This window comes from Phyllobates terribilis, unplaced genomic scaffold (assembly GCF_046119375.1).
Source record: "Phyllobates terribilis strain yellow unplaced genomic scaffold, ASM4611937v1 Scaffold_223__1_contigs__length_3252167, whole genome shotgun sequence".
NCBI classification, from domain to species: Eukaryota; Metazoa; Chordata; class Amphibia; order Anura; family Dendrobatidae; genus Phyllobates; species Phyllobates terribilis.
The window spans coordinates 2,416,521-2,440,071 of NW_027362983.1; the positions used below are offsets into that span (position 1 = coordinate 2,416,521).

The following is a 23,551-nucleotide window of genomic DNA, read 5'->3' on the forward strand; positions in this document are numbered from 1 at the left end:
AAGGCATTGTAGCAAACCAAAAAAGAAATTTTAAGTGCAGCAGAGTAACCAGCGCACATACCTGTTAGCTCAGGTGAGTTTAAAAGGCTGCTGTTGATAACAAGGGCATTTGCTAAATAGATGGTGTGTGTGCAACAATATACTGAAAGGTCAATTATATTGTGCAGCTTATCTCACCACCTGTAGTTATTTAGGTGAAAGCTCCAAAATGCTTGCCTAATATGTCTGTTTATCCAAAAGGAAGTAAAGAGGGAGAGCTAGAAAGATAGCATTGCGTTACATTACATGGCAATGCAATGCACAGTTGCTGAAGTTGAACCAAAATGAGCTTATCACCTGGCTTCTGCAACTTTGAACATGAAAAATCCAATGAGGAGAAGAAAAGCAAAGCCAAAGAGTCCATCCCAAAATCCGACAAACAAGCAAAATGAACAAAAAACATTGAATTCAATACTTTCTGATTTTAGAAACTGCATTAAAGAAGGGGTGCACCGGTCCTGGAGATACTGCAATACCAGGTCAATGCGTGGAGTGGACAGAGCAAGCTCTTTTTCCATCTCCCTGTTCTAAAAATCCATTTAATATATGGTCCCCAGATAGGGGACGTATCAGATATTAAACTGATAAGAACAGATACTACACTTGATCTTAGCCAAAAGGCCGAGAAGCGATAACCAGAATTGGTTTCGAACTACGGAGCCACCCAAGGATCCTGAAGAGTCCATTTGTGGAGATGAGCTCCTGGACTCCCGTTAAGAAGACATGTTGTCAACCTCTAGATCCCTTACATGCCTGCACTTTTCGGCTTGCTGCTGCTGCAATCCACGCGTTTTAGATCTGCATAACTCCACCTCTTTAAACACAGCACCCTCACCCCCTGCTGTTCCCACCCGCCTCAACACCGTTGGAAGGGAGGAGAACCAATTAAGGCGGGGGGTGGGGTGGAACGAGCAGCTGTCTACCCTTGGCAGGAGGGCTGCTGATTACTTACCTCTCCTGCTGCTGCTGGCTGTCCAGCAGCAGACTGAAGGTGGCTGCTGCTGTGCGCAGGTATATAAAGGCTCAGAGCCTATTATGACACGCGCAGCCAGCATTCCATTGCCACATTCCATCTACTGCAGGCAGGATACCTGGCTGGCTGAATGTCGCTGAGAAGCTCACAGAGACCGCCATAAGCAACAGTTTAACAGAATGCCACAGACTAATCAACCAAACTTTTTGGGTTGGGTTCTCTTTTATAGTCTGCAGGCATTAATTGAAAGAAGTCAGTGTTCCAGCAGAGGGAGACAACGTTTCAGAAAAGGCATTGTAGCAAACCAAAAAAGAAATTTTAAGCGCAGCAGAGTAACCAGCGCACATACCTGTTAGCTCAGGTGAGTTTAAAAGGCTGCTGTTGATAACAAGGGCATTTGCTAAATAGATGGTGTGTGTGCAACAATATACTGAAAGGTCAATTATATTGTGCAGCTTATCTCACCACCTGTAGTTATTTAGGTGAAAGCTCCAAAATGCTTGCCTAATATGTCTGTTTATCCAAAAGGAAGTAAAGAGGGAGAGCTAGAAAGATAGCATTGCGTTACATTACATGGCAATGCAATGCACAGTTGCTGAAGTTGAACCAAAATGAGCTTGTAATCTGGCTTCTGCAACTTTGAACATGAAAAATCCAATGAGGAGAAGAAAAGCAAAGCCAAAGAGTCCATCCCAAAATCCGACAAACAAGCAAAATGAACAAAAAACAATGAATTCAATACTTTCTGATTTTAGAAACTGCATTAAAGAAGGGGTGCACCGGTCCTGGAGATACTGCAATACCAGGTCAATGCGTGGAGTGGACAGAGCAAGCTCTTTTTCCATCTCCCTGTTCTAAAAATCCATTTAATATATGGTCCCCAGATAGGGGACGTATCAGATATTAAACTGATAAGAACAGATTTTTTTTTTTTTTTTTTTTTTTAAAAACCACTCAGGTTTAGATATAAGCAAACAGTTAACCAGACTTCGTCATAAGTTATACTGCCACTTCATAAGCATCATTGTGGTTTCTTTATTAAAGTATTATTCAACAAAAATACAAACAAGTAATCCTATGCCAGAGACATTTCCAGAAAAAATATCAACGGTATTTAACCATATCCTGCCACTTAAGGTATTTCCACACACCTTCAGAATCTGTTTCACCACCACCACCTTCTCTTGTATCCCACAAATAGATTACATATAGTCTTGCTAAGATCAACCTAATACAATCATTTACTGTTAAATTTACTCTTTTAAACACACACAAATTTCTCACATCCCACAAGCTCTCCTGCACACACACCATAATAAACCACATCATCCTTTCTAGGCCACGACGACTAGCACCAAAACCAAACATAGCCACTCTCCAATCAATAAACTTCACACCAGCAACCCCTTTACACAGTCCACCCACACCTTTCCACACATCATACGCAAAATTACAATCCCACATAAGGTGCCTCACCGTCTCATTCGCTCCACAACCATCCCTTGGACATACTGCAGATCTTATGAGATCTCTTTTCTTCTGAAAATCCCTCACTGGCAAAATATTATGAAGGCCCATCCATACTGTATCTCGCTGTCTATTCGACACACCTTGAATGCTTAACTTCTTCCATACCCGCGCAACTTCCATAGAACACAATCCCACCACATTACTCTCACACTCATTCACACACATCTTCCCCATCACCTTCTTAACCAACATAAAGTCTTTCATTGCAACTGCTAACAAATCATTCTTCCTCACAAACTTCTCAATCAAACCATACCACTCAGGACACTTAAAAGCAACAGGCACATTCTTATCACGCTTCACCCAATTCAGACCATACAGCATCCATCCAGCCAAATACTTACACATAAATGCCCCTTTATTATTCTTCCCAATCAAAATGACCGTAGTCTTAATAAAATGCAATGTTAGAAACACTTCAATATTCGGAAACTTTAGTCCCCCATACAAATATTGCTTAAACAAAATCTCTCTCTTAAGTCTTTCCATCCTACTGCCCCAAAAAAACACAAAAATTAGTTTCTCCACTTTTTTAATTTTCCTATAGGGCACTGGAAAAATACAAGAAACATAAAGCAAAATAGGGAGAATAACAGCCTTAATTATAAGAACCTTCCCTACCAAAGACAAAGAACGTAACTTCCAAAAATTCATCTTCCGCACAATCCGCTCACCACATTCATCCCAACTCTCATAACCTTTCAAATCATCATTAAAAAAAACTCCCAACACTTTAATTGCACCATCCACACCAGCCACACCATCCATCTTAATCCTATTGTCACCAAAACATTTAAACATGCATTTGTTCCAATTCACACGAAACGCTGACGCGCCACAAAAAAAATTCAACAACAATTTTACTCTCTCCATAGAGGCCACACTCTCACTCACCACTACTACATCATCCATATATCCTAAGACTTTCACAGTCATTCCACCACTCCCTGGCACTAACAAACCACGCACCACTTTCTCTTTCCGAATCATACACAGCAGTGGCTCAATCACACACACAAATAATACCGGTGACATGGGACAACCTTGCCTCACACCAGACCTAATACACACTTTCTCACTCAAAAACCCATTCACCAGAAATTCACTCATCACCTCCCCATACAATCCTCTCACGGCACGCACAAATTTCTCCGGAAAACCCATTCTACGCAAAACCTCAAATAGAAACACATGAGACACGCGATCAAACGCCTTTTCAAAGTCAACAGCCATCACCATACACTTCTGCTTTCTTACTTTACAATCCCACAACACATCTCTTAAAAGACACAGATTATCCGTCATACATCTACCAGGCACTGCACACACTTGATCTTTACCAATCACATCAGCTACAACCACACGCATCCGACACGCCAAAATTTTACTGAATACCTTGTAATCGGCGTTCAGAAGCGTAATTGGCCTCCAATTACTCAAACACCTTTTATCCCCTTTCTTATGGATTAAGACCACCACTCCCTCCTTCATTGAACCCGCAAGCATCCCATTCTCCCACATAAACTGACACACTTCCACTAAATCCATACCCATCACTTCCCACATCATAACATATAGCTCCACAGGCAAACCATCCTTCCCAGGCGTCACATTTTTCCTTGCACCAAACACCGCTTTCTTAACTTCCTCCTCAATCACTGCCTCACATAGACCAGAACATCCATCCTTATCCACCTTACAATCCAAAGTCTTAAGCACTTCTTCTTTCAAACTCTCATCCACCCACTTCCTGCCAAACAACTCAGCATAAAACGTGACCACTTCCTTCATTACATCCTCCCCACTCACACAAACACCATCCACATCAAAAATCTCCTCCATACCCTCCTTCTTACCATTTATTTTTTTAAAGAAATATCTTGAACACTTTTCATCTTTATCAAGATGGACCACCTTTGACCTAAAAATTATTTCCCTTCCCTTCCTCTCCAAAGTCCTCTTCAAATCCTCTCTCGCACTTCTTAACAAATCATCCACATCCACACCACACATCCTCATTTTCTCTAGCCATTCCACCCTCATCATTAAATCTTTATATTGACTCCTAACCATGGCAGCCTTTTTATAGCCCCATCGACGAAAAAACTTTTGCACTTCATACTTCATCCAATCCCACCACACCAACACACTTTCAAACTTACTCTTTTGAGATTTACACCAACTATATTTTTTCTTAAAATCATTCACAATTCTCTCATCCTCAAGCAAACTCACATTCAATTTCCACACACCTCTCCCATGCACCCGCCTTAAATCCCCTCTAAACTCACCTTTCAGGCACACATGGTCCGAAAAAGGAACTGAAAATTGAGAAAAACCATCACATATTATATTTTTAGAAAAAAACATCCTATCAATCCTAGATGTTATCCCACCCCTGTCAGCTTTATAGGTTGGTGGTGGTGGCTTCCCCAAATAAACCTCAGCAGCATCAAAAAAGAAAAAATCAGAAATAATGTTTGCCAATTTTTTTCCTGAGGCATCAACTTTCCCCTCAGTTACACAGTTAAAATCACCTGTTACTATCACAGGGATCCTACCAGGTAATTCTAAACATAATTTATCTAATAAACTTAACCTGTCTTCTTTTTTTGTAGGACCATAAATATTTATAATTTTAACTTTCCACCCCCGCCCACACACAACTGCAGAGATGCAACGACCCACCTCTATTACCTTATAATATTCAAAAACAAAATTTCTATTATTTAATACTATCCCAACTCCATCATTTTTATTCCCACTAGAGCCAGACCAGATATGCTGGCCATATGGCCAATCAGCGTCTTCCAGGGGTTCTTCTATACCACACTCCTGTAGACACATAATATCAAAAGAATGGTTATGTAAGAAGTCCAGAATCACAGATCTTCTAACTCTAGACTTTAAAAGTCTTACATTAAGGGACGCAATGTCCCAATTTGGTTTAGAGACCATTCTTTGGCTCAAAAACCAGAAACACCAGTCTCAGCAAAAAAACATGCCTTCCTTATCCTTTGTCATCCGGCGAACTCCCACTTAGCTGAAAGATAGTGGACTCCAAATTCTCCTCCAGGTAAGCCGTTGACGCAGGAGAAAGAGAAACCACTGGGTAATCCCGCTCACTCACCGGACTTGCCACGCATTGGCTACTTGATGGTTCAGACAACCGGGCCCTTTTATTCTTAGCGCGGTCCGGTTCCTCAGAAGACCTCACCCCAGTCTCAGTGAAGTCTCCTTGACCTCCAGCTCCCTCTTCATCCATACTTTCACTGCTCCAACTGAGAGCCTGGTCCCCTGGGATTTCCAAGGCTCCCTCACGTTCTTCACAAAAGGAGTCAATGAAACCCCCCTGATAGGAAGAAATATCCATCTCAGCTGCCAGAACCTCTTCCACTCTCCCGGGCTCCACCAGTAGGTCAGCAGACGCCCTCACTGGAGCAGTCTCCACACGCTGTTCCACTACCTTCACCCTGGAAGAAACTGCGGCCTCAGGTGCCACACTCTTAGGCCTCGGAGAGTTCGAGACCACCTCAGAGTATGCCCTTGCCTTGCCCTCGTTCGCACGACGAGTACAATCCTTAAAGGCATGCCCCTCCATACCACAAGCATTGCAAACAATTGGATTGGTACAGTCCTTAGCAACATGCCCACTTTGGTTGCACTTGGAGCAAACAGGCACAGCAGTACAAACCTCTTGTAAGTGTCCGTACTTCTTACATTTCCTGCAAAAAACTGGGGCCTCAGGAAAGAAGAGAATACCCCTATCTCTCCCGATAGAGAAACTTTGGGGAGGGTAATGAACACCTCCAGGCTCCGAAGAACTTTCCCCAAATCTGACAAAATATCTGTATTTGCCAGTCCATAAGTTCTCCTCGTTCATGATTTTGTGACTGTTGCTCACAAAGTCACAATGCCTCTTAAGAAAAGTCGCAATGTCATGTTCGTGCACAAAGGGATTATACATAAATATGACTAGGGGAACATCACCTTTGGAGTACAAGACTGTAAAAGTCAAACCATGCAAGGTTGGATTCTTCTCCTGCTCCCTCAACTTCTTATACAGGTTCCGGCAAGCCGCCATAGATTGTAGCACCAAGACATACCGTCCTTCTTTCCGGGATTCCTGCAGGCAGACGATGTTTTCTCTTGTCACTTCCAGGATTTTGAAGATCACCTCGTGCACCATATACGACAGATTGAAACGCTCTCTGACAGCAGCATCAACTTCAATGCGGAATGCATTGCGAACCCGATTGTCATCGGTCCCAGCATAGCGTATCTTCACGCCCATTATGATCACTCTCTCGTTCCTCCTCGTTCTCCCACTAAAGCAGCAACCGGCTTAAGCCATCAAGATGGCGATGCCGGAAGGCCAAGGGAAAACACTCAAGGACCCCAGACAAGACACTTGGTCTTAGCCAAAAGGCCGAGAAGCGATAACCAGAATTGGTTTCGAACTACGGAGCCACCCAAGGATCCTGAAGAGTCCATTTGTGGAGATGAGCTCCTGGACTCCCGTTAAGAAGACATGTTGTCAACCTCTAGATCCCTTACATGCCTGCACTTTTCGGCTTGCTGCTGCTGCAATCCACGCGTTTTAGATCTGCATAACTCCACCTCTTTAAACACAGCACCCTCACCCCCTGCTGTTCCCACCCGCCTCAACACCGTTGGAAGGGAGGAGAACCAATTAAGGCGGGGGGTGGGGTGGAACGAGCAGCTGTCTACCCTTAGCAGGAGGGCTGCTGATTACTTACCTCTCCTGCTGCTGCTGGCTGTCCAGCAGCAGACTGAAGGTGGCTGCTGCTGTGCGCAGGTATATAAAGGCTCAGAGCCTATTATGACACGCGCAGCCAGCGTTCCATTGCCACATTCCATCTACTGCAGGCAGGATACCTGGCTGGCTGAATGTCGCTGAGAAGCTCACAGAGACCGCCATAAGCAACAGTTTAACAGAATGCCACAGACTAATCAACCAAACTTTTTGGGTTGGGTTCTCTTTTATAGTCTGCAGGCATTAATTGAAAGAAGTCAGTGTTCCAGCAGAGGGAGACAACGTTTCAGAAAAGGCATTGTAGCAAACCAAAAAAGAAATTTTAAGCGCAGCAGAGTAACCAGCGCACATACCTGTTAGCTCAGGTGAGTTTAAAAGGCTGCTGTTGATAACAAGGGCATTTGCTAAATAGATGGTGTGTGTGCAACAATATACTGAAAGGTCAATTATATTGTGCAGCTTATCTCACCACCTGTAGTTATTTAGGTGAAAGCTCCAAAATGCTTGCCTAATATGTCTGTTTATCCAAAAGGAAGTAAAGAGGGAGAGCTAGAAAGATAGCATTGCGTTACATTACATGGCAATGCAATGCACAGTTGCTGAAGTTGAACCAAAATGAGCTTGTCATCTGGCTTCTGCAACTTTGAACATGAAAAATCCAATGAGGAGAAGAAAAGCAAAGCCAAAGAGTCCATCCCAAAATCCGACAAACAAGCAAAATGAACAAAAAACATTGAATTCAATACTTTCTGATTTTAGAAACTGCATTAAAGAAGGGGTGCACCGGTCCTGGAGATACTGCAATACCAGGTCAATGCGTGGAGTGGACAGAGCAAGCTCTTTTTCCATCTCCCTGTTCTAAAAATCCATTTAATATATGGTCCCCAGATAGGGGACGTATCAGATATTAAACTGATAAGAACAGATACTACACTTGATCTTAGCCAAAAGGCCGAGAAGCGATAACCAGAATTGGTTTCGAACTACGGAGCCACCCAAGGATCCTGAAGAGTCCATTTGTGGAGATGAGCTCCTGGACTCCCGTTAAGAAGACATGTTGTCAACCTCTAGATCCCTTACATGCCTGCACTTTTCGGCTTGCTGCTGCTGCAATCCACACGTTTTAGATCTGCATAACTCCACCTCTTTAAACACAGCACCCTCACCCCCTGCTGTTCCCACCCGCCTCAACACCGTTGGAAGGGAGGAGAACCAATTAAGGCGGGGGGTGGGGTGGAACGAGCAGCTGTCTACCCTTAGCAGGAGGGCTGCTGATTACTTACCTCTCCTGCTGCTGCTGGCTGTCCAGCAGCAGACTGAAGGTGGCTGCTGCTGTGCGCAGGTATATAAAGGCTCAGAGCCTATTATGACACGCGCAGCCAGCGTTCCATTGCCACATTCCATCTACTGCAGGCAGGATACCTGGCTGGCTGAATGTCGCTGAGAAGCTCACAGAGACCGCCATAAGCAACAGTTTAACAGAATGCCACAGACTAATCAACCAAACTTTTTGGGTTGGGTTCTCTTTTATAGTCTGCAGGCATTAATTGAAAGAAGTCAGTGTTCCAGCAGAGGGAGACAACGTTTCAGAAAAGGCATTGTAGCAAACCAAAAAAGAAATTTTAAGCGCAGCAGAGTAACCAGCGCACATACCTGTTAGCTCAGGTAAGTTTAAAAGGCTGCTGTTGATAACAAGGGCATTTGCTAAATAGATGGTGTGTGTGCAACAATATACTGAAAGGTCAATTATATTGTGCAGCTTATCTCACCACCTGTAGTTATTTAGGTGAAAGCTCCAAAATGCTTGCCTAATATGTCTGTTTAGCCAAAAGGAAGTAAAGAGGGAGAGCTAGAAAGATAGCATTGCGTTACATTACATGGCAATGCAATGCACAGTTGCTGAAGTTGAACCAAAATGAGCTTGTCATCTGGCTTCTGCAACTTTGAACATGAAAAATCCAATGAGGAGAAGAAAAGCAAAGCCAAAGAGTCCATCCCAAAATCCGACAAACAAGCAAAATGAACAAAAAACATTGAATTCAATACTTTCTGATTTTAGAAACTGCATTAAAGAAGGGGTGCACCGGTCCTGGAGATACTGCAATACCAGGTCAATGCGTGGAGTGGACAGAGCAAGCTCTTTTTCCATCTCCCTGTTCTAAAAATCCATTTAATATATGGTCCCCAGATAGGGGACGTATCAGATATTAAACTGATAAGAACAGATACTACACTTGATCTTAGCCAAAAGGCCGAGAAGCGATAACCAGAATTGGTTTCGAACTACGGAGCCACCCAAGGATCCTGAAGAGTCCATTTGTGGAGATGAGCTCCTGGACTCCCGTTAAGAAGACATGTTGTCAACCTCTAGATCCCTTACATGCCTGCACTTTTCGGCTTGCTGCTGCTGCAATCCACGCGTTTTAGATCTGCATAACTCCACCTCTTTAAACACAGCACCCTCACCCCCTGCTGTTCCCACCCGCCTCAACACCGTTGGAAGGGAGGAGAACCAATTAAGGCGGGGGGTGGGGTGGAACGAGCAGCTGTCTACCCTTAGCAGGAGGGCTGCTGATTACTTACCTCTCCTGCTGCTGCTGGCTGTCCAGCAGCAGACTGAAGGTGGCTGCTGCTGTGCGCAGGTATATAAAGGCTCAGAGCCTATTATGACACGCGCAGCCAGCGTTCCATTGCCACATTCCATCTACTGCAGGCAGGATACCTGGCTGGCTGAATGTCGCTGAGAAGCTCACAGAGACCGCCATAAGCAACAGTTTAACAGAATGCCACAGACTAATCAACCAAACTTTTTGGGTTGGGTTCTCTTTTATAGTCTGCAGGCATTAATTGAAAGAAGTCAGTGTTCCAGCAGAGGGAGACAACGTTTCAGAAAAGGCATTGTAGCAAACCAAAAAAGAAATTTTAAGCGCAGCAGAGTAACCAGCGCACATACCTGTTAGCTCAGGTGAGTTTAAAAGGCTGCTGTTGATAACAAGGGCATTTGCTAAATAGATGGTGTGTGTGCAACAATATACTGAAAGGTCAATTATATTGTGCAGCTTATCTCACCACCTGTAGTTATTTAGGTGAAAGCTCCAAAATGCTTGCCTAATATGTCTGTTTATCCAAAAGGAAGTAAAGAGGGAGAGCTAGAAAGATAGCATTGCGTTACATTACATGGCAATGCAATGCACAGTTGCTGAAGTTGAACCAAAATGAGCTTGTCATCTGGCTTCTGCAACTTTGAACATGAAAAATCCAATGAGGAGAAGAAAAGCAAAGCCAAAGAGTCCATCCCAAAATCCGACAAACAAGCAAAATGAACAAAAAACATTGAATTAAATACTTTCTGATTTTAGAAACTGCATTAAAGAAGGGGTGCACCGGTCCTGGAGATACTGCAATACCAGGTCAATGCGTGGAGTGGACAGAGCAAGCTCTTTTTCCATCTCCCTGTTCTAAAAATCCATTTAATATATGGTCCCCAGATAGGGGACGTATCAGATATGAAACAGATAAGAACAGATTTTTTTTTTGATTGAAGCTGCATCCAAGGCACTGAAAAATGTGACCGAAGTCACACCAAAACAGCGCACGAGGCGAGGATTCATGTGGACCCTTCCCGGAGGAGAGGGTCCCCAATAAACCATCCCCATCCCTCCGAGCCAGAAGGCCACAGCGAGGGTCAGGGATCTCCGATGCTCTCCCTAGCCGAAGCCGGAGAAGAGCCGTTTTCGTGCTCCCAGCTTCCATCTAGGCTGCCACCCTAGTGGAGCTGGAGCCTGTGTTGGTTTCTCAGCCCAAAGCTGACCGGACCTCCGACCGGGTTTATAAAAATTCCCCTTCCTAGCCCGAAGGCCAGGAATAGGGGGGGTTGCTCAGAAAGTATGATTGGCAAAGGTGCGGCGTGCTACGAAGCCAAGTCTTTCTGGGGTTCCCAGTCCCAGTAAGCTTGGACTCCCACCAGGGCGCCTACTCCTGGGGCACATTGCTCCAAAGCCCTCACACTTACCCAGCCTAGTGACTTCGATCCTGGAGGGCCATGTTTTCCATCAGATAACTCTATGAGCCACCTGGCGTACTAACAAGTGCACCAAACCAGTGTGTAATATGCATCAATTTACTAGGGCAGCCCAAGGACAAAACTGCCTTTTCAAAAGATACTACACTTGATCTTAGCCAAAAGGCCGAGAAGCGATAACCAGAATTGGTTTCGAACTACGGAGCCACCCAAGGATCCTGAAGAGTCCATTTGTGGAGATGAGCTCCTGGACTCCCGTTAAGAAGACATGTTGTCAACCTCTAGATCCCTTACATGCCTGCACTTTTCGGCTTGCTGCTGCTGCAATCCACGCGTTTTAGATCTGCATAACTCCACCTCTTTAAACACAGCACCCTCACCCCCTGCTGTTCCCACCCGCCTCAACACCGTTGGAAGGGAGGAGAACCAATTAAGGCGGGGGGTGGGGTGGAACGAGCAGCTGTCTACCCTTAGCAGGAGGGCTGCTGATTACTTACCTCTCCTGCTGCTGCTGGCTGTCCAGCAGCAGACTGAAGGTGGCTGCTGCTGTGCGCAGGTATATAAAGGCTCAGAGCCTATTATGACACGCGCAGCCAGCGTTCCATTGCCACATTCCATCTACTGCATGCAGGATACCTGGCTGGCTGAATGTCGCTGAGAAGCTCACAGAGACCGCCATAAGCAACAGTTTAACAGAATGCCACAGACTAATCAACCAAACTTTTTGGGTTGGGTTCTCTTTTATAGTCTGCAGGCATTAATTGAAAGAAGTCAGTGTTCCAGCAGAGGGAGACAACGTTTCAGAAAAGGCATTGTAGCAAACCAAAAAAGAAATTTTAAGCGCAGCAGAGTAACCAGCGCACATACCTGTTAGCTCAGGTGAGTTTAAAAGGCTGCTGTTGATAACAAGGGCATTTGCTAAATAGATGGTGTGTGTGCAACAATATACTGAAAGGTCAATTATATTGTGCAGCTTATCTCACCACCTGTAGTTATTTAGGTGAAAGCTCCAAAATGCTTGCCTAATATGTCTGTTTATCCAAAAGGAAGTAAAGAGGAAGAGCTAGAAAGATAGCATTGCGTTACATTACATGGCAATGCAATGCACAGTTGCTGAAGTTGAACCAAAATGAGCTTGTCATCTGGCTTCTGCAACTTTGAACATGAAAAATCCAATGAGGAGAAGAAAAGCAAAGCCAAAGAGTCCATCCCAAAATCCGACAAACAAGCAAAATGAACAAAAAACATTGAATTCAATACTTTCTGATTTTAGAAACTGCATTAAAGAAGGGGTGCACCGGTCCTGGAGATACTGCAATACCAGGTCAATGCGTGGAGTGGACAGAGCAAGCTCTTTTTCCATCTCCCTGTTCTAAAAATCCATTTAATATATGGTCCCCAGATAGGGGACGTATCAGATATTAAACTGATAAGAACAGATTTTTTTTTTTTTTTTTTTACACTCAGATTACAAAGTCTTGGAATCAACAAAAAGATAAGAAGACTCAAATCCATCATCGTGCATTCTACCAATTTTAATACTTCTCCAAATCTTTTATTTTCTTTTTCTTTTATATATATATATTTATTTATTTTTTCCCTCTTTTTTTTTTAAAAAAAAAATATATAGTTTTGGCTATTTTTTTTTGTTTGTTTTTGTTTTTGTTTTTTTGTTTTTCCACAGGTTTTCAAAAAATCAAAGCTTACAAGGTAAGTTCATTCCATTTACATTGTTTCCATTTCTCATTTGCTTTCACCTTGCCAAGCGTCATTTTGTCCCTCCAGAAATACATGTACAAATAACTTAGACATAATTTAATACACTGGTCGACTGTTACTTCCTTATGTTTAAACACTAAAATGTTCCTTGCTTTCCACAATGCCGCCTTCACACATGCAATAATAATCCATACAATTTTAAAATCCTCCTCTCTTATCCCCATCCCATAAAATACTCTGTTAAAATCCAAAAAATTAACAGTACTCACAGCTCTCACTATATTGCACACTTTCCTCCATATTGTCTGTGCAAAATTACAATTCCAGAAGATGTGCATGGGTGTTTCACTATTCCCACACCTGGATCTTGGGCACACTTCAGATCTTACCAACCCACGCCTGTGTTGGAACTCACGGGTTGGCAGGCAGTCTTTTACTATACACCAGAGTAAATCCCTGTGTTCATTAGATAACACACTATAATTTACATTCATCCAGATTCTTTCCACAATTTTGAATGAAAAATGTTCCACAGGACTGATACCTATTCTCTCTTCCAGGATTTTTAGGATTTTTTTATGGCATTTAAGAACATTTATTTCGACCATCTTAAGTTTAAAATCTCTTAAAATTTTTTCTAAAACAATATAATTTCCTGGAGGTAAAAACCTATAAGGCCTATTTAGAGACATCTCCAACCATTTATAATTTCTAATATAGAAACCTAAATTATATATAGAAAACAACTTTAGCTTAGAGCCTGGTCCTAATAAAGTGCATACACAGTTCGCTACATACTTTGCATATAAAAAGGACCTAATATCCGGAAAACCTTTCCCACCTTTTTTCTTTGATTTATATATCTCCTCTCTCTTTACTCTTTCCATCTTGGATCTCCATAAAAAATTAAAACATACCTTAATAACTCTCTTCATGATATTATTTTGGGGGATAAAAACTGTTGAGACATATAAAAACATTGGGAGTAAAACCTGTCTAATAATTAAAATTTTTCCTTCCAGGGTAAGATCTCTCAACTGCCAGAAAGTAATCTTTTTCTTAACTCTTTCCAGCAGAGACTCCCAATTTCTTAACATTACCACCTGACTCTGAGAAATAAATACCTAAAATTTTTACTTCATTCATTCTTGTTAATTTACACTCAGAATCTACAATAAAATCACCAACAGTTAAAATACCAGATTTTTCCATGTTAATTTTAAAACCCGATGCGCCCCCAAACCAATCCACTGTTCTTATGGCTCTGTTCATGCTTCTAGTGTCTTTAACTAAAACCGTCACATCATCCATATATGCCACCACTTTAACTTGTTCATTGCAACTCCCGGGAATAAAAAAACCATTGATTACCTTATCTCTCCTAAAAGCTGCTAAAAGTGGTTCAATTGCACAAATAAAAAGAATAGGGGATAAGGGACACCCCTGTTTAACGCCACAGTTTATTTTTACATTATCAGATAAAAAAACATTAATAGATATTTTGCTAAAACATGATTTGTAAAGAGATTTAATACGTTTGCTAAAAACATCCGGGCATCCCATTTTCTCTAAAACTGCAAATAAAAAATCATGGGCAACTCTATCGTACGCTTTTTCAAAATCCAAAGTAATTAGAGCAAGCTTTTGTTTTCTGTCTAAAACATCCCATAAAACATCCCTGATTAAAATCAATGAGTCGCTGATTCTCCGATTTGGCACTGCACACGTCTGATCCACTTCTATTACTGAGCCGATTACCTTTTTTAATCTATTTGCTAGTAACTTTGCATATACCTTACAGTCCGTATTTAAAAGGGTTATTGGTCTCCAATTTTTAATCAGTTCTTTATTTCCTTTCTTAAATAATAAAACAATAAGACCCTCCCACCACGACTCTGGGACACTAAAAGATGCTTCTGCTTCTAAAATTACTTCATAAAAATCCTCACCCATGATCTCCCATAAACACTTGTAAAATTCAACAGGTAGTCCATCTGCTCCCGGCGTTTTGTTATTTTGTAGCGTATTAATTGTATTAAAAACTTCCTCTTTAGTAAAATTCCCTATTAAAAAAGATTTATCTTCCGCATTAAAATTTTTTTCCAGTCCTTCTAAAAAATGTTTTTTTAGAGACACATCCGTGTTTTTAACAGAAAATAAATCATCATAAAATTCTTTTGCTTTCATCTTCTTCCCCTCCAAACTTGTTTCTCCTTCCAAAACCTTCATATAATCCTTCTTGTCACATATTTTTTTAAAAAAGAATTTTGTGCATTTTTCATCCTCGTCTAAAACTTTTACTCGGGAATTAAAAATAATTTCTTTACCTTTTTCTTTCAGGCAGTTTTGGATCTTTTCTTTTGTTGTTCGGATCGCCTCCTGCATATCACATCCGTTATTTTCGAGGTGAAAAAAACATTGCAGTTTAGCATTAAGATCATTATAAAAAATACGTTTTGCAGCAGCTTTCTTCTTTCCTTCTTTAATAAAAAATATTTTTACCTCCTTCTTGACAAAATCCCACCAATTAAAAATAGATTTAAAAAACGTTTTTTTTAGCTTCAGTTTTTCATACAGCTTTTTAAAACCTTCCATAACCACCTCGTCTTGTAGTAGGGATACATTAAATTTCCAGTGTGACGGTCTTTTATCCACATCTGATTCTATTTTAAAACTACATTCTATTATTTTATGATCTGAAAAAGGTGTTGAATGCGTTTTAAAACCTGAGCATGTTAGGGCTTGAGATATAAAAATATAATCTATTCTGGATGAAACACCTCTCCCCACCCAAGTGACTTCATGCTCCTTTTTTTGTCCATCTAATGCCCATGTATCTTTAAGATTAAAAGCTGCTAAAATATTTCTAAGACATGAAGCTGACCCATCTTTTACATTTTTTAAATGACAATTAAAATCCCCACCTAAAACTAATGGATCTACTCCAGGTAAAAACAGCTGCAAAAGTTCAAACAAATGTAATCTCAAGGCTTTTTCTGCATTTGCATACACATTAAAACACCTCACTTTCTTCCCATTTTTCTGCACATCAATTCTTAAAATCCTCCCAGGGTATATCTCTTCATAATTTACAATCTCCCAATCTTTAGAGCATAAAAACCCCACACCATCACTTTTTGACTCGTTCCCACCAGAAAAGCATAAGTTACCCTTCCATATACCCTGTAAATATTCATAGCTTATTTTTTTTGTCAAATTACATTCTTGTAGAAAGATAAAATCAATATTTTCATTATTTAAAAAATCATATAAAGCAGTTCTCTTATATAGGTCGTTAAACCCCTGAACATTCAGGGACATTGAGCGGATCATCTTCTAACATTTAGTGCAGGGCTCTTCCCTCCGCCCTCATTCTCTACTGCCGGAGAAGATGGGTCTACCTCCAGATCTGATACATCCGAAGATGACACACTCCCCAGCAGACTTGTTGCTTCTAATGCCTTTACTTTCCCACCACATGGTATTCCTTCATTATCACTTCTATCCACACTTCTTTTTAGAGATTTTTCTGTGCAGTCCATTTGTACCTGCGCGCAAGGTAAGCTCTGCGACAGGGAATTAGTAGGAGTGGACTCCACTACTTCTGGAATATCACTTTCCCTTCCACAACTACTCCCTTTACTTAGTGGAGAAATTTCTTGCAACATTTGACTCTTCTCTTCTCTCTTCTGATCTTCTTTCTTCTGTTCTTCTATCTTCTTCTTTTCATTCTTATCTTCTTTCTTCTTATCTTCTTTCTTCTGCTCTTCTCTCTTTTTCCTTTCCATCTGTTTCTTTATCTCCATGGCCCTTTTTTCTATGTCCTCTATCCTCTTCTGTTTTTCCTCTTCCTTCTTTCTCTTCCTTTCTTCCAACTTCCTTTCCTCTTCTTCTTGTGATTTTTTAACCCGTTCCTCCTTCTTCTTCTCCTTCATTGCCCGTCCCTCCTCTTCCTCTTTTCTCTTTCTTTCTGTCTCCTCCTTCTCACTCCTTTCTTTCTCCTCTTCCCCTTTTTCCTCTTCAGCAGCAATGCCTGCTTCCACATCGTCTTTAGCTTCTTGTTGCTGTTCTTCAGGCGATGTGTCCATCTCCTCTACATCCTTTTTCTTATTTTTAGGGCACTCATCCATCTGGTGAGGAGTACCCATGCAACTAAAACACTTGTTACATTCTGCATCCAGATGTCCATATTTTTTACACACACGGCAGTAGTGTGGCATCCCTGGGAAGAATAAATAACCGCGGCTATGGTTGATATAAACCTGCAGCGGAGGTCTGGACACGCCCCCCTCCTCATTCGGGTTCTTCCTAAATGATACCACATACACACGTTTCCCGTTCCACACTCCAAACTGTGTTTCCCCGCGTCTCTTAGGGATGATTTTGTCACAATACATTGATAGGTAACTTTCAACCTCAGAGTCTGTAATAAATGGACTAAACAAATGAATCGTCAGTACTTTCATTGAAAACTGAAAAGAGGGGATTACTTTCACCCCCTCCAGCTCTACCTTCTCTTTATTTACTTCATAAAGAGCGTAGGCACTTTCACACTGCGAGGCTTTATTAAGCGTAACATCATAAAGTCCTCGAGAAAAAAAAGATTGAAAGCAAAAAAGATGCTCCTTGTCGATCTTCAAGAGCTTACAAATAACATTGAAAATAAATTGAGAATCTTTCACCTGCCGGTGGTCAGGAGCAACCACGAACCTGATGGTGTCCTTCAGCGGATGCTCCTCCGAGAAATAATCATTCGGGTTGCTTGCTTGATTCTCCTTCCTTCCTCCAGGGTTTCTCCTTGTCTCCATGATTTTCCTCTTCTTTTCCAGATACCAAGGAAAATATCACACACGGATCGCAGCCTCCACGAAGTTCGTCCTCCCTCCAACACACCGTCCTCCGTAAAGAAAAGGCACTGCAGCTTTAGCACCGATTCCCAAAAGCAGCACTGGATATCTCCAAAGGCCAAGAATCGGTTCTGCCACCACAGTAACCTTCAGCCCAATGTCACAACCCACTACAGATCGTGCCAAAAGGCCGAGAAGCGATAACCAGAATTGGTTTCAAACTACGGAGCCACCCAAGGATCCTGAAAAGTCCATTTGTGGAGATGAGCTCCTGGACTCCCGTTAAGAAGACATGTTGTCAACCTCTAGATCCCTTACATGCCTGCACTTTTCGGCTTGCTGCTGCTGCAATCCACGCGTTTTAGATCTGCATAACTCCACCTCTTTAAACACAGCACCTTCACCCCCTGCTGTTCCCACCCGCCTCAACACCGTTGGAAGGGAGGAGAACCAATTAAGGCGGGGGGTGGGGTGGAACGAGCAGCTGTCTACCCTTAGCAGGAGGGCTCCTGATTACATACCTCTCCTGCTGCTGCTGCTGCTGGCTGTCCAGCAGCAGACTGAAGGTGGCTGCTGCTGTGCACAGGTATATAAAGGCTCAGAGCCTATTATGACACGCGCAGCCAGCGTTCCATTGCCACATTCCATCTACTGCAGGCAGGATACCTGGCTGGCTGAATGTCGCTGAGAAGCTCACAGAGACCGCCATAAGCAACAGTTTAACAGAATGCCACAGACTAAACAACCAAACTTTTTGGGTTGGGTTCTCTTTTATAGTCTGCAGGCATTAAATGAAAGAAGTCAGTGTTCCAGCAGAAGGAGACAACGTTTCAGAAAAGGCATTGTAGCAAACCAAAAAAGAAATTTTAAGCGCAGCAGAGTAACCAGCGCACATACCTGTTAGCTCAGGTGAGTTTAAAAGGCTGCTGTTGATAACAAGGGCATTTGCTAAATAGATGGTGTGTGTGCAACAATATACTGAAAGGTCAATTATATTGTGCAGCTTATCTCACCACCTGTAGTTATTTAGGTGAAAGCTCCAAAATGCTTGCCTAATATGTCTGTTTATCCAAAAGGAAGTAAAAAGGGAGAGCTAGAAAGATAGCATTGCATCACATTACATGGCAATGCAATGCACAGTTGCTGAAGTTGAACCAAAATGAGCTTGTAATCTGGCTTCTGCAACTTTGAACATGAAAAATCCAATGAGGAGAAGAAAAGCAAAGCCAAAGAGTCCATCCCAAAATCCGACAAACAAGCAAAATGAACAAAAAACATTGAATTCAATTCTTTCTGATTTTAGAAACTGCATTAAAGAAGGGGTGCACCGGTCCTGGAGATACTGCAATACCAGGTCAATGCGTGGAGTGGACAGAGCAAGCTCTTTTTCCATCTCCCTGTTCTAAAAATCCATTTAATATATGGTCCCCAGATAGGGGACGTATCAGATATTAAACTGATAAGAACAGATACTACACTTGATCTTAGCCAAAAGGCCGAGAAGCGATAACCAGAATTGGTTTCAAACTACGGAGCCACCCAAGGATCCTGAAAAGTCCATTTGTGGAGATGAGCTCCTGGACTCCCGTTAAGAAGACATGTTGTCAACCTCTAGATCCCTTACATGCCTGCACTTTTCGGCTTGCTGCTGCTGCAATCCACGCGTTTTAGATCTGCATAACTCCACCTCTTTAAACACAGCACCTTCACCCCCTGCTGTTCCCACCCGCCTCAACACCGTTGGAAGGGAGGAGAACCAATTAAGGCGGGGGGTGGGGTGGAACGAGCAGCTGTCTACCCTTAGCAGGAGGGCTCCTGATTACATACCTCTCCTGCTGCTGCTGCTGCTGGCTGTCCAGCAGCAGACTGAAGGTGGCTGCTGCTGTGCACAGGTATATAAAGGCTCAGAGCCTATTATGACACGCGCAGCCAGCGTTCCATTGCCACATTCCATCTACTGCAGGCAGGATACCTGGCTGGCTGAATGTCGCTGAGAAGCTCACAGAGACCGCCATAAGCAACAGTTTAACAGAATGCCACAGACTAATCAACCAAACTTTTTGGGTTGGGTTCTCTTTTATAGTCTGCAGGCATTAAATGAAAGAAGTCAGTGTTCCAGCAGAAGGAGACAACGTTTCAGAAAAGGCATTGTAGCAAACCAAAAAAGAAATTTTAAGCGCAGCAGAGTAACCAGCGCACATACCTGTTAGCTCAGGTGAGTTTAAAAGGCTGCTGTTGATAACAAGGGCATTTGCTAAATAGATGGTGTGTGTGCAACAATATACTGAAAGGTTAATTATATTGTGCAGCTTATCTCACCACCTGTAGTTATTTAGGTGAAAGCTCCAAAATGCTTGCCTAATATGTCTGTTTATCCAAAAGGAAGTAAAAAGGGAGAGCTAGAAAGATAGCATTGCATCACATTACATGGCAATGCAATGCACAGTTGCTGAAGTTGAACCAAAATGAGCTTGTAATCTGGCTTCTGCAACTTTGAACATGAAAAATCCAATGAGGAGAAGAAAAGCAAAGCCAAAGAGTCCATCCCAAAATCCGACAAACAAGCAAAATGAACAAAAAACATTGAATTCAATTCTTTCTGATTTTAGAAACTGCATTAAAGAAGGGGTGCACCGGTCCTGGAGATACTGCAATACCAGGTCAATGCGTGGAGTGGACAGAGCAAGCTCTTTTTCCATCTCCCTGTTCTAAAAATCCATTTAATATATGGTCCCCAGATAGGGGACGTATCAGATATTAAACTGATAAGAACAGATACTACACTTGATCTTAGCCAAAAGGCCGAGAAGCGATAACCAGAATTGGTTTCAAACTACGGAGCCACCCAAGGATCCTGAAAAGTCCATTTGTGGAGATGAGCTCCTGGACTCCCGTTAAGAAGACATGTTGTCAACCTCTAGATCCCTTACATGCCTGCACTTTTCGGCTTGCTGCTGCTGCAATCCACGCGTTTTAGATCTGCATAACTCCACCTCTTTAAACACAGCACCTTCACCCCCTGCTGTTCCCACCCGCCTCAACACCGTTGGAAGGGAGGAGAACCAATTAAGGCGGGGGGTGGGGTGGAACGAGCAGCTGTCTACCCTTAGCAGGAGGGCTCCTGATTACATACCTCTCCTGCTGCTGCTGCTGGCTGTCCAGCAGCAGACTGAAGGTGGCTGCTGCTGTGCACAGGTATATAAAGGCTCAGAGCCTATTATGACACGCGCAGCCAGCGTTCCATTGCCACATTCCATCTACTGCAGGCAGGATACCTGGCTGGCTGAATGTCGCTGAGAAGCTCACAGAGACCGCCATAAGCAACAGTTTAACAGAATGCCACAGACTAATCAACCAAACTTTTTGGGTTGGGTTCTCTTTTATAGTCTGCAGGCATTAAATGAAAGAAGTCAGTGTTCCAGCAGAAGGAGACAACATTTCAGAAAAGGCATTGTAGCAAACCAAAAAAGAAATTTTAAGCGCAGCAGAGTAACCAGCGCACATACCTGTTAGCTCAGGTGAGTTTAAAAGGCTGCTGTTGATAACAAGGGCATTTGCTAAATAGATGGTGTGTGTGCAACAATACACTGAAAGGTCAATTATATTGTGCAGCTTATCTCACCACCTGTAGTTATTTAGGTGAAAGCTCCAAAATGCTTGCCTAATATGTCTGTTTATCCAAAAGGAAGTAAAAAGGGAGAGCTAGAAAGATAGCATTGCATCACATTACATGGCAATGCAATGCACAGTTGCTGAAGTTGAACCAAAATGAGCTTGTAATCTGGCTTCTGCAACTTTGAACATGAAAAATCCAATGAGGAGAAGAAAAGCAAAGCCAAAGAGTCCATCCCAAAATCCGACAAACAAGCAAAATGAACAAAAAACATTGAATTCAATTCTTTCTGATTTTAGAAACTGCATTAAAGAAGGGGTGCACCGGTCCTGGAGATACTGCAATACCAGGTCAATGCGTGGAGTGGACAGAGCAAGCTCTTTTTCCATCTCCCTGTTCTAAAAATCCATTTAATATATGGTCCCCAGATAGGGGACGTATCAGATATTAAACTGATAAGAACAGATACTACACTTGATCTTAGCCAAAAGGCCGAGAAGCGATAACCAGAATTGGTTTCAAACTACGGAGCCACCCAAGGATCCTGAAAAGTCCATTGGTGGAGATGAGCTCCTGGACTCCCGTTAAGAAGACATGTTGTCAACCTCTAGATCCCTTACATGCCTGCACTTTTCGGCTTGCTGCTGCTGCAATCCACGCGTTTTAGATCTGCATAACTCCACCTCTTTAAACACAGCACCTTCACCCCCTGCTGTTCCCACCCGCCTCAACACCGTTGGAAGGGAGGAGAACCAATTAAGGCGGGGGGTGGGGTGGAACGAGCAGCTGTCTACCCTTAGCAGGAGGGCTCCTGATTACATACCTCTCCTGCTGCTGCTGCTGCTGGCTGTCCAGCAGCAGACTGAAGGTGGCTGCTGCTGTGCACAGGTATATAAAGGCTCAGAGCCTATTATGACACGCGCAGCCAGCGTTTCATTGCCACATTCCATCTACTGCAGGCAGGATACCTGGCTGGCTGAATGTCGCTGAGAAGCTCACAGAGACCGCCATAAGCAACAGTTTAACAGAATGCCACAGACTAATCAACCAAACTTTTTGGGTTGGGTTCTCTTTTATAGTCTGCAGGCATTAAATGAAAGAAGTCAGTGTTCCAGCAGAAGGAGACAACGTTTCAGAAAAGGCATTGTAGCAAACCAAAAAAGAAATTTTAAGCGCAGCAGAGTAACCAGCGCACATACCTGTTAGCTCAGGTGAGTTTAAAAGGCTGCTGTTGATAACAAGGGCATTTGCTAAATAGATGGTGTGTGTGCAACAATATACTGAAAGGTCAATTATATTGTGCAGCTTATCTCACCACCTGTAGTTATTTAGGTGAAAGCTCCAAAATGCTTGCCTAATATGTCTGTTTATCCAAAAGGAAGTAAAAAGGGAGAGCTAGAAAGATAGCATTGCATCACATTACATGGCAATGCAATGCACAGTTGCTGAAGTTGAACCAAAATGAGCTTGTAATCTGGCTTCTGCAACTTTGAACATGAAAAATCCAATGAGGAGAAGAAAAGCAAAGCCAAAGAGTCCATCCCAAAATCCGACAAACAAGCAAAATGAACAAAAAACATTGAATTCAATTCTTTCTGATTTTAGAAACTGCATTAAAGAAGGGGTGCACCGGTCCTGGAGATACTGCAATACCAGGTCAATGCGTGGAGTGGACAGAGCAAGCTCTTTTTCCATCTCCCTGTTCTAAAAATCCATTTAATATATGGTCCCCAGATAGGGGACGTATCAGATATTAAACTGATAAGAACAGATACTACACTTGATCTTAGCCAAAAGGCCGAGAAGCGATAACCAGAATTGGTTTCAAACTACGGAGCCACCCAAGGATCCTGAAAAGTCCATTTGTGGAGATGAGCTCCTGGACTCCCGTTAAGAAGACATGTTGTCAACCTCTAGATCCCTTACATGCCTGCACTTTTCGGCTTGCTGCTGCTGCAATCCACGCGTTTTAGATCTGCATAACTCCACCTCTTTAAACACAGCACCTTCACCCCCTGCTGTTCCCACCCGC

General features: G+C 42.6%; 9 non-coding genes and 2 pseudogenes across 9 annotated transcripts; all 11 read right to left on the reverse strand.

Moving 5' to 3' along the window:
* Nucleotides 1–481: 481 nt before the first annotated feature.
* Nucleotides 482–672, reverse strand: LOC141214592 (U2 spliceosomal RNA). Its single transcript, XR_012283795.1, has one exon. It is a non-coding gene; the product is annotated as a U2 spliceosomal RNA (small nuclear RNA).
* A 1,109-nt stretch (nucleotides 673–1,781) lies between these two features.
* LOC141214943 (U2 spliceosomal RNA) lies at nucleotides 1,782–1,966 on the reverse strand. The gene has a single exon (XR_012284128.1). It is a non-coding gene; the product is annotated as a U2 spliceosomal RNA (small nuclear RNA).
* Nucleotides 1,967–8,092: 6,126 nt separating this feature from the next.
* On the reverse strand, nucleotides 8,093–8,283 carry LOC141214605 (U2 spliceosomal RNA). Its single transcript, XR_012283807.1, has one exon. It is a non-coding gene; the product is annotated as a U2 spliceosomal RNA (small nuclear RNA).
* Nucleotides 8,284–9,392: 1,109 nt separating this feature from the next.
* Nucleotides 9,393–9,583, reverse strand: LOC141214617 (U2 spliceosomal RNA). Its single transcript, XR_012283818.1, has one exon. It is a non-coding gene; the product is annotated as a U2 spliceosomal RNA (small nuclear RNA).
* A 1,109-nt stretch (nucleotides 9,584–10,692) lies between these two features.
* On the reverse strand, nucleotides 10,693–10,878 carry LOC141214935 (U2 spliceosomal RNA). The gene has a single exon (XR_012284122.1). It is a non-coding gene; the product is annotated as a U2 spliceosomal RNA (small nuclear RNA).
* A 524-nt stretch (nucleotides 10,879–11,402) lies between these two features.
* Nucleotides 11,403–11,518, reverse strand: LOC141214996 (U2 spliceosomal RNA; annotated as a pseudogene).
* Nucleotides 11,519–12,627: 1,109 nt separating this feature from the next.
* On the reverse strand, nucleotides 12,628–12,839 carry LOC141214933 (U2 spliceosomal RNA; annotated as a pseudogene).
* A 6,384-nt stretch (nucleotides 12,840–19,223) lies between these two features.
* Nucleotides 19,224–19,414, reverse strand: LOC141214628 (U2 spliceosomal RNA). Its single transcript, XR_012283829.1, has one exon. It is a non-coding gene; the product is annotated as a U2 spliceosomal RNA (small nuclear RNA).
* Nucleotides 19,415–20,529: 1,115 nt separating this feature from the next.
* Nucleotides 20,530–20,720, reverse strand: LOC141214640 (U2 spliceosomal RNA). Its single transcript, XR_012283841.1, has one exon. It is a non-coding gene; the product is annotated as a U2 spliceosomal RNA (small nuclear RNA).
* Nucleotides 20,721–21,832: 1,112 nt separating this feature from the next.
* Nucleotides 21,833–22,023, reverse strand: LOC141214652 (U2 spliceosomal RNA). The gene has a single exon (XR_012283852.1). It is a non-coding gene; the product is annotated as a U2 spliceosomal RNA (small nuclear RNA).
* Nucleotides 22,024–23,138: 1,115 nt separating this feature from the next.
* LOC141214664 (U2 spliceosomal RNA) lies at nucleotides 23,139–23,329 on the reverse strand. The gene has a single exon (XR_012283863.1). It is a non-coding gene; the product is annotated as a U2 spliceosomal RNA (small nuclear RNA).
* Between the last annotated feature and the right edge of the window lie 222 nt (nucleotides 23,330–23,551).